We start from the raw sequence: 20,527 nt of genomic DNA on the forward strand, positions 1-20,527 counted from the left end.
ATACATACTCTAATACTCATTATAATTCAATTCACAACAATTCCCAACTCTGCTCGAAGAGTCGATAAAAATTACCCTCGGGCCCACATACTCGAATTCCAAAAATTTTCATAGATACACTCTACCCATAATACCACGAACTCAAATATATAATTTATTCCAAATTCCATGTCCAATTTTGTGGTCAAAATTCAAAAATACAAATTTTTAGGTTTTTCTTCAAAATCCCAAATTTCTACAAATTTTCATGTCTAGATCCATATATAAACCTTGTATTTGACTCACAACTAGTAGAAATCACTTACCTCATAATAGATGATGAAATTGTCTCTTCAAAAGCTCCAAAAATCGCCCAACCAAAATGAAATATAAAGGAAAATGGGCAAAATCCCGTCTTTAAAATGAAACTGCCCAGCACTGCCCTCTTTCTTTGCATTCATGATCAAAGCCTCGCGTTTGCGAAGGCTTCAGACTTTACTGCTTCGCGTTCGCGGTTGGAGCTCCGTGTTCGTTAAGGATAAATGGCTCCAGGTCCCCAACTCCCCTTCCTTCTTCGCTTTCGCGACAACTGCATCGCATTTGCGTAAGCTAGCTCCAGTCCCCTTCCGCGTTCGCGAACCCTATGTCGCGTTCGCATTGAACAAAAATCCTCAGCCCGCATTTCTTTTTTGTGAACGTGTGAGACCCTTCGTGTTCGCGAAGGAAAACACCAGACACCAGCATTAGCTATTGCAAAACAGCTCAAATTGATCCAAAACCACCCCGAAACACACCCAAGGCCCTCGGGACCCCGTCCAATCATACAAACAAGTCCATAACATAACACGAACCTGCTCAAGGCCTTAAATCACATCAAACAACATCAAAATCATGAATCACAACTCAATTAAAGCTTAATGAACATTTGAACTTCAAACTTCTACATTCGATGCCGAAACCTATCAAATCACATCCGATTGACATCAAATTTTGCAAAAAAGTCACATTCGACATTACAGACCTACTCTAACTTCTGGAATCGGAATCCAACACCGATATCAAAAAGTCCACTCCCGATCAAACTTCTCAAAAACCTTCAAAATTTCTAACTTTTGTCAAATGAACCAGAAATGACCTACGGACCCCCAAATCCACATCCGGACGTGCCCCCAATACCAGAATCACCGTACGAATCTATTCCTAGACTCGGAATCCCAAAAGGACATCAATAATATTGAAATTCACTTAAACCCTAAATTTATAAAATGCTTCGAAAATGCCAACTTTCCACAATAGGCGCCGGCACGCTCCCGGGTCATCCAAAACCCGATCCGGACATACACCCAAGTCCAAAAATCATCATATGAACCTATTGGAACCTTACCATTCTGAAGTCGTTTATCCAATAGTCAAACTTTAATCAATTCCTCTAACTTAAAGCTTCTGAATTAGAATTATTTTTCAGTCAACTCCGAACTTCCCAAAATTCAATTCCGATGACACGTACAAGTCATAATACCTGAAGTGAAGTTATTCATGGCCTCAACCCAAACACCATGCTAGAGCTCAAAATTATCGATCAGGTCGTTACAATATGTTATACTCTAATTACTACACCATGATTGTATTTGAGCCTAACTGTTGGCACTTTATGCTTATTACATGTGTTATGCTGTGTAGGATGTGATTTCGAGTGGAGAACCAAGTTTGGAGCTAAAATGGTTGATTTGGAGCTTTGATGTTTGAGTAGAAGCCCAAGAAATTAAGCTGAGATCACATTTGGGGGTTGAGGACCAAGTCTGAATTCAAAAAGTGAGAAAAAAAGAGTACTCTAAAAAAATCTACTATCCTGCCGCAGGGAGCGATGCTAGTGTAAATTTCCTGCATAGTGTAAAAATCAACTCTCTGAACCTCTCCATAGGCATACCGGGTGGCACTCCATGCACCGCATATGTGCAGATTTTATAGAGTATTTCTCCTACTTCGGCTTGGAAAGGATAGTTTCGCCTGGGCCCGTTCTTACATGTTATAAATACATCAAAAATACAATTTTTAGAGGACTTTTGACCTACGAAAGATTGAAAGAGTATTGGAGACTAAAATCATAAGGATTCATCATTCTTTCCTCAATTCAACACCCGAGTTTGGATTGACTTCATGTTTTCTTATTATTCAACTTTATTTGTGATGAATATCTCCATGAATATAGAGTAGTTTTCCTTAGGTCTTGGTGGATATGGTGTTTTTATTGATATTTATGGATTTTAACTCCAGTTCCTTGCTTGAATTCGTTTATGGAGCTTTGAATTGATTACAACTTTATTCACCAGTTTATTTAATCGAAAGAGGAATATTTTAGTGATTATTTTTCCATTATTTTGTTTGGTTTAATTTAGTGATTCTTTTAAGTAATCAAAAGACCTTGTTGAATTATTGATTAAATTAAGTTAGGAGAACATTCAAGAGAAGTTTTCCTGAAGACTAATCCATTAATGCATGCTTGCATATTTTCACAGTGCTTATATTAGTTCACCTCATAGAGTTAAGATTTAATCGAGAGAGCAGTCTTGACTACACATTTGAACTAATCATCGAGTGAATTCGTGAGAATTATTAGAAGATTAGAGTGAATTGAATTGGAGTTAGATCCCAATTAGCTAACTTACACCTATCATATCACGACCCTTATTTCTCCCATTGATATTTTGGTGTTGCTCAACTCGTGTCTTTCTGTGATCAATTGTTAATTGCTTTAGTTTTTGTAGTTAATTTTAGTTATTAATCATCTCAACCAAAGTGTTACTCATCCTGAATAGCAGTTAACCAAGAAATTACAAGAGCATTGTTTAAATGCAATCCATGTGGATGCGATAATTTAACTATACTATATTTGGCTAGCAAACATTAATTTTGTGTTGTGTTTTGCGCTCATCAAATTTTGGCGCTGTTGTTGGGGATTGGCAATCAATAGTGTTCAAAGTAGTTTTTGGTGCTATTTAGGAATCAACTTAATTTTATTCTTCACGGTTTTCTCTTTGGTGTGCTGGCAACATGTTAAGTTTGTTGGTGTATGACTCGATTTTCTTCAAAAAAAGTAATACCCTACAAGCCGGAGTTGGAAAAACACTTGCGACAACTGACAAAAGAGAAAGAACTCATGGGAAAATTCTTGGGGAAATCCTCAACCCAAGAGAATATGGCTAATAATGGTGAGAAGATAGTTGATTTGGCTGTGCGGAAGCAGCCCAACAGGAAGCAGCCATACGGGCAGTTGCTGAAGTAGCTCTTAGAGCTGATGAAATGGATGATAGGAATGGAGGACGAAGATTCAACCTGAACCTACCTCTGGTTGAAGACGAATTTGAAAATAATATGCCCAGGCCTGGATGATCACTGGGAGACTACGCCAGGCCAGTCTACAACCAAGGAGTATCTAGTGTGCGACCCCTTCCAATTGCAACTAATAATTTTGAGATCAAGTAAGGACTACTTTAGACCATTCAGAACAATTGTGTCTTCTGTGGCAAACCCAATGAAGATCCAAATACTCATTTGATGAGATTATGAATACCCTCCAGCACAACTGAGTATCGAAAGATGCTATCTACTTAAGAACATTTACTTTTTCACTGAGGAAAGATGCTAAGCACTGGTTGTGGAGTTTCCCGACTGGGTCAATTCAAACTTGGGAAGTCATGACAAAGAAGTTCCTTGAAAATTATTTTTTCAGTTGCAAAAATAGGGAAAATTTGAAGAGAGATCCATAACTTCGAGTAGAAAGAGACAGAAATGGTGTTTGAAGCATGAGAAAGATCTAAGGGTATTGTGAGAATATGTCATTATCATAGAGTAGACGCGTGGATGCAACTTCAAGATTTCTGGGATGGTTTGACACCCTATGGCAGGAGGACGCTAAACAACGCAGTTGGAGGTCCTTTTATGAAGAAAACCCGTGAGGAGATTGTTGCAATTCTGAATGAATTATTAGAAGATGCAAATCAATGGCATACAAATGATAACCATAGAAGAAAATCAGCTGGGGTGCAACATGTTGACTTTAACACATCAATGCAAGCCTAGCTAGACACCATTGCTAGAGAGATAAGAAAGTTAACATTGGCCAAGGTACATAGTAAGCTATAAGCAGCATGTGACTTTTGTAGAATGGGACACCCTACACACGAATGTCAAGCTTCAGCTGAAGTAGTAAATGCTATGGGGAGCTTTGACAGAGGCAACTGACAACAATTTTAACTTCATGGGGCAGAGGCACCCAGGTTTTTCTTGGAGTTCATTAGGTAGTTAGCGCAAACACATGGAAGAAAAATAACTCCATACCCCAGGGGTAGGGAGCTACATGTTTTCAAAATCAACAGAGGCATCAATATAATCCTCCACAATCTAATCAGTCTAATATGAAAGATCTGATGAAGACCTGTATTATTAAGATAGATGAGAGGCTTGATACCCATGGTACAACTATCAAAGAACTGGTTATGGCCTTGAAAAACTTGGAAAGACAGGTAGGGCAACTAGATAATCTATTGTCTGAGAGGGTTTTAGAAACTCTCCCTGTTGATATTGAAAGAAATCCAAAAGAAACAATAAATGTCGTGTCTTTGAGGAGTGGGCACGCATTGGAGGATCCCAGGGCAAAATAAAAGGATGAGCTGAGTGAAAGACATGTGGAGATTGTGGAGGAGCAGAAAAATAATAACATTCAAGAAGGTGCAAAAATGTTGGATGATGGTCCGAGGAAGAAGGGGAGACTAGAGCTCAGAAGAAGAAGAAAAATGAGAATACAATAAATGAGGAGACAGAAAAAAGTAAATATATGCCGGCTCTACCTTTCCAGCAGAAGCAAACAAGAGATAAGCTGAACAAACAATCAGGCGCTTTCTAGAAGTGCTCAAACAGGTGCATGTGAATATACCTTTCACCGAGGTGCTATCACAGATGCCAGCTTATGTTAAATTTTTGAAGGATATATTGTCCAAAAAGTGAAAAGTGGAAGAGACGTCGTTTGTCAAGCTCACAAAGTATTATAGTGCCATTATGCAAAATAAACTCCCTCAAAAGTATGGAGATCCAGGGAGTTTTACTATACTTTGCTATTTAGGAAGTACTAAGTTTGAAAATTCTTTGTGTGATTTATGTGCTTCTATTAATCTTATGTCTTTTTCTATTTTCAGGAGATTAGAGGGAGAGATTGGAGAAATCAGGTTGATACCCGTGTCCTTGCAGCTGGCGGATCATACCACAATCATACCTGAAGTAACAGTGGAAGATGTGCTAGTTCGGATTGATAAATTTATGTTCCCTGTAGACTTCATTATGGTGAAAATGGAGGAGAATAGGGAGGTCCCTATGATTTTAGAAAAACCCTTCTTGGTTACTGCCATAGCAATTTTAAACATTCAGGAAAAGGCAACTTATGCTCAAAGTGGGGGAGGAAAGGGTGATCTTCAAGATGGAAAGATCAAGGGGGGCCCTAAGAGAAACTTGGAGAGAGTAAAATTGATAAGTGTAGGGTGTACACAAAAAGGCTGAAAAGAAGCTCTCAGCATGGATGTGTGCATTAGGTCGGGCGTGCAAAGGAGATCACGACTTCGATTCAGACCCCGACTAAAAGAATCAGGGGAGTTTTTTTTACCTCTTGCTTTTTTATTTGTGTGTCATGGGGACATGCCACAATTTAAGTGTGGGGGCGGGGGATGTAAATAAGTAAATATGTGTTTGTTTTTGTTTCTTTTGATTGAATATTTTTTGACTTTTACGGACGATGGATTTCTTCGACTGTCTTCTTGAAGGATCAAAGTCAAAGAAAAAATATTTTGTTTTTCCTAGGTAGTGTAACAATTCCCCCATGATTTTTATTTGCGTCGTGGTTCATTTTCAAGGGTTTTGCTTGAACTGAGAGTAGTTATTTTTCTTTATTAGGAATAGGGAAGTCTTTTCTATGGTGTTAAATAGAGATAACTGCTCTTAACTTTGCTGTGTCTTGAAAATAATGAGTGTCTTAATTGTAACGCCTAGGCTCAGTTCTTGACTCATGTATTGTAGTACCTTAAATTATTTGATTTTAACTTTGCTACTACTTTGACTGGAGAGTCGGGATAGATCCGATCCTAAGTGAGTTATGTGCCAATGCATGAGTGAGGTTTTTGTGGATATTATGTGCATGTCAGTTGATGTCTAGAACTTTCCCCGTGTGTTTGCAAAGCGAAATAACAGTCATGTTTAGTCTAGAAAGAGATATAGGCATTTCTTTGTTGAGTCAATTGTACATTTATGACTTGCATGATTGTTGTGTATCTTAGTCAGCCCACTTGAGCCTGTAATCCTACTTCTTTGTCAACCACACTGTAGGCCTGATCCACTTTGTTTAAATTGACTATCTATTTGAACCTTCTATCTCTTTTGAGTACTTGATTTTGTTATGAGTTTTTAAAAGTTAAGTGAGGTATGGTCTGGATTTTGAGTGAAACTATTAAAAAGGAAAAATGTGCATTGTTTGAAAAAAATTGTGAGAGACACTTGTAGGGAAATGAAAGGAAAAAAAGTGAGTTTGCTTGGAAAAACAATAATCAGAACTTAGAAAAGAAAAAAATAGATTCCATGCTAGTGGTAGTTCTCATCTTTTTTGTGCTTAATGATATTGGGAGTTTGATGCTATTATGTGTACAAGTTGGGGTTTGGTTCAAAATAAGTGTGGGGTTAAAGTTATAAAATTGCATGAATTAAAGTGCTTAGGAATATGCAGTCACTATATTCAAATATATCCTACCCGTCCCATAGTCTACATTACAACCACATAAATTCCTACTTGATCTTTGACTAAATGAGTACAGATTAGTAGAGTACTACACTACGGGAAAGCCTATAGAATGTCTTCTGTGGCACATGAATTCTATTTTAGAGAGTGAGTTTAACGATCCGACCGGTTGTTTTGAGCTCTAGCATATCGTTTGATGGTTTAAGGCCTTGATTAGCTTTACTTTATATTTTATGACTTTTACGCATGGTCGAAATTGAATTTTGGAAAGTCCGGAGTTGATTCTGATGGAAAATTCTCAATTCAGAAGTTTTAAATTGGAAGAGTTGAACATGATTTGACTTTTAAGTAAGTGACCTTAGAATCAAGATTTGAAGGTTCCAATAGGTTCGTATGGTAATTTCGAACTTGGGCATATATTCAGGTTGCGTATCGGGTGGTCTGGGAGCATTTAGGCGCTTATTGTGGAAAGTTGGCATTTTAAAGGTTTTAGAATTTCCTAAGTTTGGTTTGAAGTGGAATTTGGTATTATCGATGTCTGTTTGAGGTTACGAGCCTTGGAATAATTTTGCATCGTGATTTGTGACTTGCACGTAAAATTTGGCATCATTCCAGAATGCTTAAGTGTAATTCGGACGCGTTCGGCGAAGTTTTAAAGTATAAAGAAGGATTTTGATGATCAATTCGTAGTTTGGATGGTGTATGGTATGATATGAGGCCTCAAGTAGGTTCGTGTTATGTTTAGGGACTGGTATGCATGATTGGATGGGGTCTCGAGGGCCTCGAGTGTATTTCGGGATGGTTTTAGACCAAGTTTCGATGATTTGATGTTGCTGGTTTTGTGCTTCGCGAACGCGGATGGAGAGACACATTCGGGAAGAAGGATTTGGACTGGGGCCTTTTGTTCAATGCATTTTCTATAAAGCAGTCGTGTTCGTGAAGGTTTGGGCAGTTGTGCTCCACGTTCGCGATGGCCATGTCGCGTTCGTATAAGAGAAATTAGGCATGGGAGTCTTGGCCTACGCATTCACGAGGATGGTGCCACGTTCGCGATGGTTAGGCCTGGTAGGGCATCGCATTTACGAGCCTGCCTTCGCGGCCACAAAGAAGGATTTAGGAGCTGAAGCTAGTTGTGCTTCACAAACGCGAGGGTCTTGCCGCGCTCGCGAAGAAGGGGTCTGGGCAGATTCTTGCAAGGTCGGAATTTCCTCATTTTCAACTCATTTCTCTCTTGCTTGGGTGATTTTTTTGGGCGATTTAGAGGATCAATTTTCATCATTCATCTTGAGGTAAGATATTTCTATGTATTTTGAATGAAATACGTGGATTATATGTGGGTTTAAAACATGAAAAGTTATGGAAATTGTGGTATTTTGGTAGAAAATCTAGAATTTGAATTTTTTGGATTTTGACCAAGAAATTGGACATGAAATTAGGAATAAATTATATATTTAAGTTCATGGTATTGTGGGTAATGATTATCTTCAAGAATTTTTGGAATCCGGGCATGTGAGCCTGAAGGTTGACTTTGTTGACTTTTCGAACAGAGTTGAGAATTATTATAAATTAGTTAAATATGAGTATTGTGGTATATTTTGATTGATTTGCACATTGTTTGACTAGTTTCGGATTGATGGGCATTGGAGCTGGCCATTGGAACTTCGGAGTGAGGTAAGTCTCCTGTCTAACCTTGTGAGGGGGAAATTACTCGTAGGTATTAACATTGTTATGTGTTACTAGTTGTGGGTACTACGTACGCACGAGGTGACAAGAGTCCGTACGTAGCTAAATCATGTTTATGTCCGTTAGACCTAGGATTATATCATGTAATATTTGAATTATTTGAACTCAATTTTCTAGTTTAATTAATTGAATTTATAATTGAAATTGATTTAGGAATATATTAGGCCGAACTGTATCACCTCAAGTTATTTGGAAAGATATTTGATAAACGGCAAAAGTTATATTCAACTTATGCTCCTATACCTGTGTTGTGAGCACGTGACTCGTAATTCGATAAGCTTCTTCCTTTCTTGTGGATCGGGCCGAACGCCTCAGCAGTATATTGAGATGTATATGTGGTTTGGTCTGGTCGACCTTCGGCAGTGTACACACCACTCTAGATTGGGTCGTACGACCTCAGCATAAGCATGCATAATACCGCTGGGAGTCCGAGTATTCGTGAGATGCCCCTTTTATTGAGACCTAGCATATGTATGGCATTCCTTATCCATTTGAAATTACATTTTGATATTTCCAATCTGTTCAGATGGCATATGACATTCGAGAGGTTTATATTGTCAAAAGAAAAGTTGGGGAAATGTGAGTTACAGTTTTTATCTCATGGTTACTGTTGTGTTTCATACTTGTTTATACTCTATTATATTATTTTATTGGACCACTAGTAAGTCTCGTTGTCGACCCCTCGTCATTACTTCTTTGAGGTTAGGCTACATACTTATTGGGTATGCATTGAATTGCGTACTCATATTGCACTTCTGCACTCAATGTGCAAGATCTGACAGGTGCATTTGGTGGCCCTCTTGGCACGTTGGTGCAACTGCTGAGGGGACTTTATGGTGAGCTTCTTTCTATGCTAGTCACCACAGCCCACAGAGTCTCCACCTTATTTATTTACTTTATCCTGTCTATTTATATTCCAGACAAATATTTTATTATTATTGCACTCTTTAGTAGATGCTAATGCACTTGTAACAATGAGTTTTGAGATATTCTATTTGATGTATACGGATTTTCATAATATCATCACATTTTATTTTTATGCCTTACTAATTATGTATGCACCCATGATTTTAAATGCATAAATTTCTTTACTTAATAAAATTTATGATTTCGAAAGTAATAAAATGAGCAATCACGTGATAGTTCACCGTTGGCTTACCTAACGATGACATTGGATGCCATCACGACCTATAGTGGGTTTTGGGTCGTGACAATGAGTGAATTCTTTCTATCTTGAGTTCCTATTTGTTCTTGAATTTTATTGTGTGTGGAACTACTCTCTATTGATTGTGTGAGGGCGCATGACTTGTAAAGGAAAGGTAATGTCTTTTGCCTCGGTGTTAGAGTAAGGTAGCAGGGTTTTGAAGAAAATATGTGGTGCTTGTGAGTCGATTCTTGAGGCTAAGACGTTATGGTAGGGTGCTTAGTCTGTTTTAAATATTCTTGACATGATGGGTTAGGAAAGTTGTTTGATGAAAAGGTCGTCTCTATGTGAAGTGTATCTTGATTGCTCGAGGACGAACAATGATTTAAGTGTGGGGTGTTGGTGGTAGGCTAGGAACTCGTGTTTAGCTACATTTTATACTCTAATTACTACACTTTGATTGTATATGAGCTAAACTGTTAGTACTTTATACTTATTACGTGTGTTGTGCTGTGTAGGATGTGACTTCAAGTGGAAAACCAAGTTTTGAGCTAAAATGGATGATTTGGAGCTTTGAAGCCTGAGTAGAAGCCCAAGAAATTAAGTCGGGATCACGTTCGGGGGTCAAGTACCAAGTCTGGATTTCAAAAAGTGAGGAAAAAAGATTACTCTAGAAAATGCACTACCGCACTGTGCCATGCTCCACAGGGCACATGGCTAGTGCAAATTTCCTGAAGAGTGTAAAACTCAACTCTTTGAAGCGTAGGGCGGCGCGCCATGTACCGCACATGTGAAAATTTTACAGAGTATTTCTCCTACTTCGGCTTGGAAAAGATAGTTTCATCCATGCTCGTTCCTACATTGTATAAATACATCAAAAACACAATTTTTAGAGGACTTTTGACCTACAAATGATTGAAAGAGAATTGGAGACTAAAAGCACATGGATTCATCATTCTTTGCTCAAATCAACACCCGAGTTTGGATTGAGTTCATATTTTCTTATTATTCAACTTTATTTGTGATAAATTTCTCCATGAATATGAAGTAGTTTCCTTAGTGTTTAATGAATATGGTCTTTTGATTGATATTTGTGGATTTTAACTATAGTTCTTTGCTTGAATTCGTTTATGGAGTTTTGAATTAATTGCAACTTTATTCACCAGTTTATTAAATCGAAAAAGGAATATTTTGGTGATTATCTTTGCATTATTCTTTTTGGTTTAATTCAATGATTCTTTTAAGTAATCAAAAGACATTGTTGAATTGTTGATTAAATCAAGTTAGGAGAACATTCAAAAGACGTTTTCCTGAAGACTAATCCATTAACGCATGCTTGCATATTTTTACAGTGCTTATATTAGTTCACCTCGTAGAGTTAAGATTTAATCGAGATAGGAATCTTGACTACACATTTGCACTAATCATCAAGTGAATTCATGAGAATCATTAGAGGATTGAAGTGAATTGAATTATAGTTATATCCCAAATAGCTAACTCACACTTATCCTATCTCGACCCTTATTTCTCCCATTGATATTTCAGTGTTGCTCAACTTGTGTCTTTCTATGATCAATTGTTAATTGCATTAGTTTTTGTAGTTAATTTTAGTTATTAATCATCCCAACCAAAATGTTAATTATCATGAATAGAAGTTAACCCAGAAATTACTAGAGCATTGTTTAAATCCAATCCATGTGGAGACGATAATTTAACTAAACTGTCTTTGGCTAGCGAGCATTAATTTCGTGTTGTGTTTTGCGCTCATCGATGCTTCATTTACATGTACGTACCTTGTTCTTGGTTCTCCTATTTCTACTGGAATTAAAGCCTTAGTGCCATAAACAAGTGCGAATGGCGTTTCTCCCATGTTTATTATCGTCGTTGTCCTATAAGCCCAAAGCACTTCGGGTAATACTTCAGGCCACTTGCCATTTGATTCTTCTAACCGTTTCTTCATATTGTTGACAATGATTTTAATTTTTAATTCTGCTTTCCCATTAGCTACTGGATGATAGGGTGTTGAAGTAATTTGTTTAATGTTCCAACTTTTGAAAAAATGAGTAACCTTCGCACCCACGAATTACGACCCATTATCGCAGACGATGTCCTTTGGGATTCCAAATCGACATATTATATTTCTTCAAATGACGTTGATAACTTCCTTTTCTCGTACTTGTTTGAAGGCACCTGCTTCTGCCCACTTCGAAAAATAATCAATTAAAATTAGTAGAAATCGTATCTTTCTTGGTGCTCGAGGCAAATGACCTATGATATCCATCCCCAACTTCATAGACGGTCACAGTGCAATGACTGAATGAAGTAACTCCGCCAGTTGATGCATATTATTTGCATATCGCTGACATTTATCGCACCTTGTTACAAATTGTTTTGCTTCATCTTCTATTTTTGGCCAATAATACCCCGCTCTTATTAGCGTTTTCACCAACGACCTTCCTCCAGAGTGATTACCACAATGCCCCTCATATACATCTCGTATCACATATTCAGTTTGTGACAGTTCAAGGCATCGTGCTAAGGGCCCTGCAAACATTTTGCGATACAAATTACCTTTTATTAGGCAATATTGATCAACTTTCATTCGCAACAATTTGGATTTCTTCTTATCCTCAGGTAAAATTCTATACTGCAGATAATTCACAAATTCATTTCTCAAATCTCAAGTTAAATTATTGAAATTTACCTCATTCTTGGCTTGATCAAGGGATGAATGAAACATGTGCACCATAATTGCATTTTCTGCATTTGACACATCAACCACAGACCCAAATTTGCCAAAGCATCAGTTTCTGCATTTTCGTCCTGGGTATTTGGATAGCTTTCCATGTTTGGAATTGTCTTAGTAGTTTTCATACCTTTTCCAAATAATGTTACATTTATGCCTCTCTAAACACATAATTCCTTTGCATTTGATTTACCACCAGCTACGAATCACTCTTGATTTTAATTTGTTCAATCCCAAGTTCTATTGCGTGTTCCAAACCTGCAATTACAGCCTCATACTCTGCCTGATTATTAATAATAGTATAATATTTTATTACTTGCCTTATAATTCCCCCCAAAGGTGAAATTAAAATAATACCCAAACTTTCTGCCTTTATATTTTTAAGACCCATCACTACATAAGGTCCAAGTCCCAAAATTAGACTTGGTAAAGAGTCGTACCTCTTTTTCAGCTTCAGGAAATAAGTTCGAGCTAAAATTTGCTACAAGATCTACCAATTCCTGGGATTTTATGACAATTCTAGGCTGATAATAATATCATATTCTCTACTCTCTACGGAGAATTTATCTAATCTCCCTGATAACTCTTTCTTATGTAGTATATTTCTGTAACGACCCGACCGGTCATTTTGAGTATTTGCACTTCGCTCGGTAGTTTACTGGCATGAGTAGCTCCATAGGATGTATTTTAACTTATGTGAATCGCTAATTTTGGTTTTCAGGTTATTCGGGATTGATTTGGAAGAATGATTCTCAACTAGGAAGCTCTAAATTTGAAAGAGTGACCAAGTTTGACTTTTTTTAGTAGTTGACCTCGGATTGGATTTTTGATGGTTCTATTAGCTCTGTTGGGTGATTTTGGAGTTAGGAGCGTGTTCGGATTGTGATTTGGACGTCCGTAGTAGAATTTGGCTTGAAATGGCAAAAATTGAAATTTTGGAAAGTTCGACCGGGTGAAATTTTTGATATCAGGGCCAGATTTCGGTTCCAGAAGTTGGAACAGGTCCATAATGTAAAATATGACTTGTGTGCAAAATTTGAGGTCAATCAGACGTGATTTGTTAGGTTTCGGCATCGATTGTGGAAGTTTGAAGTTTCAAAGTTCATTCATCTTGAATTGAGGTGTGATTCGTCGTTTTGATGTTGTCATGTGTATTTTGAGGTCTCGAGTAGGTCCGTGTTATGTTATGGGACTTGTTGGGGTGTTCAGACGTGGTCTTGAGGTGCTCGGGCATGTTTCCGATTGATTTCAGGCTTTATTTCTTCATGTTTTTAGTGCTGGTATATTCTGACGTCTGGTGTCACTTTTCTTCATTGCGAATGCAGAATGAGGAATGCGATCACACAAGGGAAAATCTAAGGCTGAGTGTTTCTCTTTCGCATTCGTGAACATGGGTCCGCGTTCACATATGTTGTGGCAGATTGAGCATCGCGTCCGTGTTGTTGAGCACACGTTCGCGTAGTAGTTTGGACTGAGCTAGGACTAGAGTAATTCTTCAGCCCGTTTGCATTAGGTGAGATGCATTCACGAAGGCATGAGGTAGTGTTGCTCGCATTTGCGTGGTCTGTTTCACCATCGCGTAGTTTATTCTAGGAGACGACTGTGTTTGTTCTTCGGGTTAGCAGTGTCTTGTCTGCGTTCGCGTCGAGCCTTTTTGTGGCAGTGCATTTTGTTCATCGCGAATGCGATGATTTTTCCGTGTTCACATAAGAGGATGCCTAGGCAGATTATAAAGTACTTTATTTCGAGGGTTTTTGCCATTTTTAAATTTTGGGAGCTATGAAGCTCGGATTGAGGCGATTCTTGAAGTAGTTTTCACCATATGAATTGGGGTAAGTGTTCTCTACACGGTTTTTGTTATATTTCATGAATCTATCTTCTTTTTTAGCTTTTGGTTGATGAATTGTAAAGAGAAAATTGAGGGTTTCGGCCTAAAGTTTCATAATATGAATTTTTGAGTTTTGAACATTGATTTAGAGTCGGAATCGAGTGAAACTAGTACTGTTGGGCTCAGAATTGAATGGGTTGTCGAATTTTGGTTTTGTCATGTTCCGAGGCACCGGTCTGGGTGTTATTTTTTGCTAGTTTTGGGTTTTGATTAACGATTCAATCTTTATATTTGGAATATTTTCCTTGGGATTTATTTGATATATTTGAGTTGTTTTTGGCTAGTTTGAGCTGTTCGGAGGTCACTACATACGTGATGACATTTTTGAAGCATCGCTTGGCTTGCTCGTATTGGAATTGGCTTGTTCAAGATAAGTAACTCTTCTAAAGTTAGTGCTGAGGTTATGAAACCCCGAATTATGTGTTGTGTGATTGGTATTAAGGTGACACACATGCTAGGTGACAGGCGTGTGGGCGTGCACCCAGTGAATTGTGACTCTGTTGTTTCCATGGCACTGTATAGTGGTCCTATTTTGTTGATATCTGTGTTTTCACCATGTGATAAAGTAATTGAGTTGTCAATCATGCTAGATATTATGTTTAGGCTTTATGTCGATATTTCTTGCTGTCATGTCACTGATTTGATTGATATTTCGTATTCAGTCATATTCATACATTCATATCATATCTCAGTCTGAATTGTTATTCATTGATACATCATATCATTGTTGTCGGGCTAGTTTTATAACATTGTGAGCCTGTGTGTGAGACTAGAGAGGTTGATGACTGAGTGAGGCTGAGAGCCTAATTATGAGTGACAATTATGGGATCGGGCTACACACCACATCGGTTATACTGACTTTATTATAGCGCTTGGGCTTTAGGAGCCCCTTCGGAGTCTGTACACACCACAGTGAGCGCGGTTGATTATATTGATGGATGAATCTTCCTTGGACATGGATCTTATCCGAAGCATTATATACCTAGAGATGGATCTTCTCTATGTGCTGGATTGGCCCTACTCAGTACTGAGTGATATATATATTCCGGGATGGATCTTCCCTAGGCCAGATTGGTCATATACAGTACTGAGTGATTGTGCATGATGAGCAGAAAGTGTGAGATAGTGAGGTTGAGTACTATGAGAGTGTGAGTACATGATTTATCTCTGAGATACATGGCATTGGCACGCACACATGACATACAAGCATAGAGATGCATTTTCCCTATGTTATACGGTATCATGTCATTCATGACTTTTCACACATTGATATATGGGCATAGAGAGGAATTTCACACTTGCTATCTGGAAAGAGAATGAAACATCTTATTTATTTTGGAAAGGATCTTTTTAAAAAAATTACAGTTTTCAAACTATCTCATATTTTTCGACGATTTCAGTAAAGGATTTGGGTTTTTACTGATACACTTGAAAAGTGAAACTATTTTCGGGAATTACGAAAAAGCTGAGCAATTTAAATTCCGAGTCACTTATTTATGTATTATTTGTTTTATATTGTTATGAACTGTCGTTGGTTATTGGTGTTGGACCCGACCTATGTTTCAGCTCGTCACTGCTTTCAATCTAAGGTTAGTATTGTTACTTATTGAGTACATGGGGTCGGTTGTACTCATACTACACTTCTGCACCTTGCGTGCAGATGTTGATTGATGATGTTGCTGTGATTGATGGGATCTGGGATTGAAGATGTACCTGCTTTCCAATTGTAACTGCCTCTTAGTCATGGTAGCCTTAGATTCATACAACTCTGTTAATGTACTTTTCAAACAGATAATGTATTTACTTCATACCAGCTTTGTAAATTCTATTCTTAGTAGCTCATGATTTGCACTACCAGTCCTTGGGAAAAGTATAAGATTCAAATAATTCCTTTTATTTGATTGTATTATTAATATTATTGAAGTTGGATAGTTATTAGTTGGCTTACCTAGATGGTTGGGTTAGGTGCTATCACGACTAGAGGATTTTGGGTCGTGACAGATTGATATCAGAGCTCTAGGTTCATAAGTTCTACAAGTCATGAGCAAATGTCTAGTAGAGTCTTGCGGATCGGTATGATGACGTCCATACCAATCTTCGAGAGACTACACGGAATAAAGATATACTTCCCATATTTCTTTCCTTATCGTGCGGCATCAATTCAGCTTGAAGCGTAATCCTTTGAATTCCTTCCATGCATTCGTATGCACACATGAGAGCTCGGTATCAGCTATGCATCGACGGTTTGTGATTCCATGGATAAGGTGCGAGATGTGATTTCAATTTGCTGATGATGGGCTAGTCTGGAGGACTTGAGGCCGGGTTGTGACTGTAGCTTGAGCACAGAGGTTTTGGTTGTGTGAGCATGTTCGTTTTAGACTTATATGTCCGGTAGCATCCCTATGAGTGGAATTTATGACTAGATGAGTGGTTAGATGTTTGTATGATGAGTATGATGTAACTGCGGGTGTGTTCAGATAGACTGAATTTGTTACACCCCATATTTTTGTACATGAAAATACGCCATAAATAAATTAATGAGAGCTTGGAAGTGAGATATCACATTCCGCAGTACTACATTACGATGATGTTGCACCCTGTGGTATTGTACGTGGAATTTGTCGTAAGGTAATTGACATCAGTCCAAGAAAAAGATTATTCGGAGATTATAAGAATTATGTTATTTCAAACAAGTGATTAGTAAATTCATGAAGGTGAAAGGGGGAGCAAGTCAAAGAAAATGAATTTTTGCCCAAGTTTGGCATTTTGGGGTAAAGTACGGCCCAAGCTAAAATACCCGATATTTATGGACTAGTGTCATACAAGGTACAACATGACCATTCTAGTAAGGTGTATAAGGTATGTGAAAAGGGAGTAATACTTTAAGTAATTTGTGGTAATTCTTAATTATGTGGATAATTGGTTAATTACCGAGTATTGGGATATTACCTAATTAATTAATTGATTATTGGATAAAGTTTAACTCCCCCAATAAGGAAAACGTGGCAGCTCACTAAACAAACATAGTGACTCATACAAATACTTGGAAATGTGTCAAAATGGCGTCACTTTCAATAGTAATTGGATCTGACAATATGATTACACTACCATTTCCAATTTACACATTGATAATAGAGAATTGAAGATATTTAACTATTAAAAAGGGAGGATAGAAAGTACATTATGTTGAAAAAGAAATATGTCATTGCAGAAACTATAGTTGGAGCCAACTTACCAAACAACAAAGTGTCTGAGCTTCTACTAGCCATGTATTGATAAACTACTAGCTTCGCTTTCCTGTGAACGCAATAGGTCGATATTCTAATGAGGGTCATGTGTTGCAGTTTGGAGATTAGCAAGACTTCTTTCTTGAACTCTTCAAATTGGTTTGCGTAAGCTTAAGGATGCATACATAATTTCTCTGAATGCTAACTATTTCATTCATGCCACCCGGAAGGGAAGTTTTGCAAGATTCATAAACCCTTCTTGCTATCCAAATTGTGAAACAAGGAAATGGACAGTGTTAAGGGAAACAAGGGTAGGAATATTTGCAAAGCAAGATATATCTGTTGCAACGGAGTTGGCATATAACTATAATTTTGAGTGGTACGGGGGTGCAACTGTTTCTTGCCTATGTGGAGCTACAAACTGTTCTATATTTCTAGGTGCCAAGTCTCAAGGATTCCAGGGGTACAACCATATTTGGGAAGATGGGGATGTCAGAGTTGTATTGTTCACTTCTGCGTTCTGGTTCATGCGGCTCATGTCTCAATTGCTCAAGGGGTTCGGGTATGTTAAGGCTATCCCTTCTCTCTTTTGGCATGATCCATACGATACGAATGAAACGTGAAAATGCACAAATTCAATATATGACCCTATTCATAGAAGTATTAGAAGTGCCTATGTTCTTGAATTTCTATATGTCTTATTATTCCATCGTCTGTTCATGGGTCTCAGAAGATACATAAAATGATTTTATGATATTAATTAGAGGTATAATAGTCTTATGACGTACCGAGAGATTTTGTTATCGTATATTATATACATTTTATATATTTATACAGGTACCTTGACCCATGACTCAGACGGCGTTATATACGCATATATATGTATATATATGTATATGGGATATGGGAAAAGGTTACGACGTTATATACGCACCACCACCTGATCAGCTGGTATATGATGATGATGTTGCCCACAGTGGCTAAAATATGATTCAAACAGCGTTATATACGCGTATATATGTATGTATTCAAATGGCATTATATACCCATATATTTGTATGTATTCAAACGGCGTTATGTACGTGTATATATGTATGTATATATATGTACATGGGATATGGGAAAGGTTATAGCGTTATATACACACCACCACCTGATCAGCTGGTATACGATGATGATTTTGCCCATAGTGGCCGGTATGGTATAATGGAATGCCCTCAGAGGCTGATGATTTTATGAAACATGTACCTATGCACGACATGACATTCATACGCACATGCATGATGCTAAAAGTAATTTATGATTTACAAAGTTATTCAGACTTGTAGGTTGAGTCATGTACTCTATATTTCTTCCATGTCTCTGATGTACTTACTTATGTGCCTTACATACTCGGTACATTATTCGTACTGATGTCCCTTTTGCCTGGGGACGCTGCGTTTCATGCCCGTAGGTCCCGATAGACTGGTCGAGAGCCCTCTAAGTAGGCTATCAGCTCAGCGGAAGATGTTGGTGCGCTCCATTTGCTTCGGAGTTGCTCGTTTGGTTAGTATGATTTAGACGTGTATTGTTTGGTATGGCGGGACTCTGTCCCGGTCTTTAATGGCATTTATGTATTCTTAGGGGCTTGTAGACATATGTCATGTACATAAAAGATTATACGACCTTGTCGACCTACGTTTTGGCTTTATAAAGGATGATGTTGGCCTATTAGAACCCTATGTCACATGTATATGATGATATAATAAGAAAGATACGTTACATTGGTACTCGGTTGAGTAAGGTATCGGGTGCCCGTCGCGGCCCATCGGTTCAGGGCATGACAAAAGTGGTATCAGAGTAGTTCTATCCTAGGGAGTCTACAAGTCTTGTCTAGTAAAGTCTTGTTTATGGGTGTGTCGTGCACCACACTTATAAGCAGGAAGCTACAGGGAATTTAAGATTGTCACTCTTTCTTCTTACTCTAGATAGTGTGGTAGAACTCATTTATAAGAATTCATATTCTGGAATTCCATTTTATTCATAATAAGACGATGCCTATGTTCAAAAAGATGATCGATAAGAGATATAGCTGTGGAAGTGTTGAATTAGAGGAACTCGACTTTGTATCATGCTTATGATAAGTAAATATGAGGTCTTCAGCAGATCATGTGCGTACTGAAAGGTGTAAGCCTCTTGATAAGGAGCCTTAAGGTAAGAATGCCTATCCACCTTTATGGTGAAAGACAATGAGAGATTAAGAAGATAAATACAGGTTTCAAAAAGCAAAAGAAGCAAGATAAAGAAGGGTACGAGGCACCCAATTAATGAAGGCTAACGGTGTTTGTAATTGAAGCAGAGGAACATAAGCTTTTTGAGTTATATTCAATAGTAATAGAGGTATATGCAATTGGTCGCACCTATTCCAGATATGCCCTATGGGGATTAACAAAAGTAGTATAAGAAGATATGATGGATGAATTGTTTGCGTCAATTGACATTTCCGAAGGATATTGCAAATATGCTAATAGATTTCTTTATGAGACACTAGATGGTGCACTCTGAAATAGTGCAGCCAGATATGAGTACTACAAAGACATGCACTATAAGCCTTGAAAGGATAAATATTACCTTAGTGTGGCTCGTGTCCCTAGTAAAGCGAGAATGTTAAGCAACTTGAAGAGCCACTAAATGGAGCAAAGGGAAGCTAAAAGTGAAAGAATATCGTATTGAAGTTTTCACAAGAAAAGGGATATGCATAAATATTAGCAGAGTAATGAGAAGAGACATAAGGAAGCATTATGAATAAGGTGTGATATATGCATGAAAATGGTAGAGTGTTACAGAACCTATAGTCAAATGAAGGAAGAGATGAAAGGCGATGGGCCTTAAACAACGAAGAAGTATAGGCCATAAAGTTATTTCCTCATTTCGAGAAATAAGTTCGTGACTCCAACGCGACTACCAGAGGGGAGAGTTAATCCCCAGAGTAACAGAAATCAGTATGAACTGGTAAACAAGATAAATTAAATATGAATTAGGGACT

The sequence above is a fragment of the Nicotiana tabacum genome, chromosome 18 (assembly GCF_000715075.1).
Source record: "Nicotiana tabacum cultivar K326 chromosome 18, ASM71507v2, whole genome shotgun sequence".
NCBI classification, from domain to species: domain Eukaryota; kingdom Viridiplantae; phylum Streptophyta; class Magnoliopsida; order Solanales; family Solanaceae; genus Nicotiana; species Nicotiana tabacum.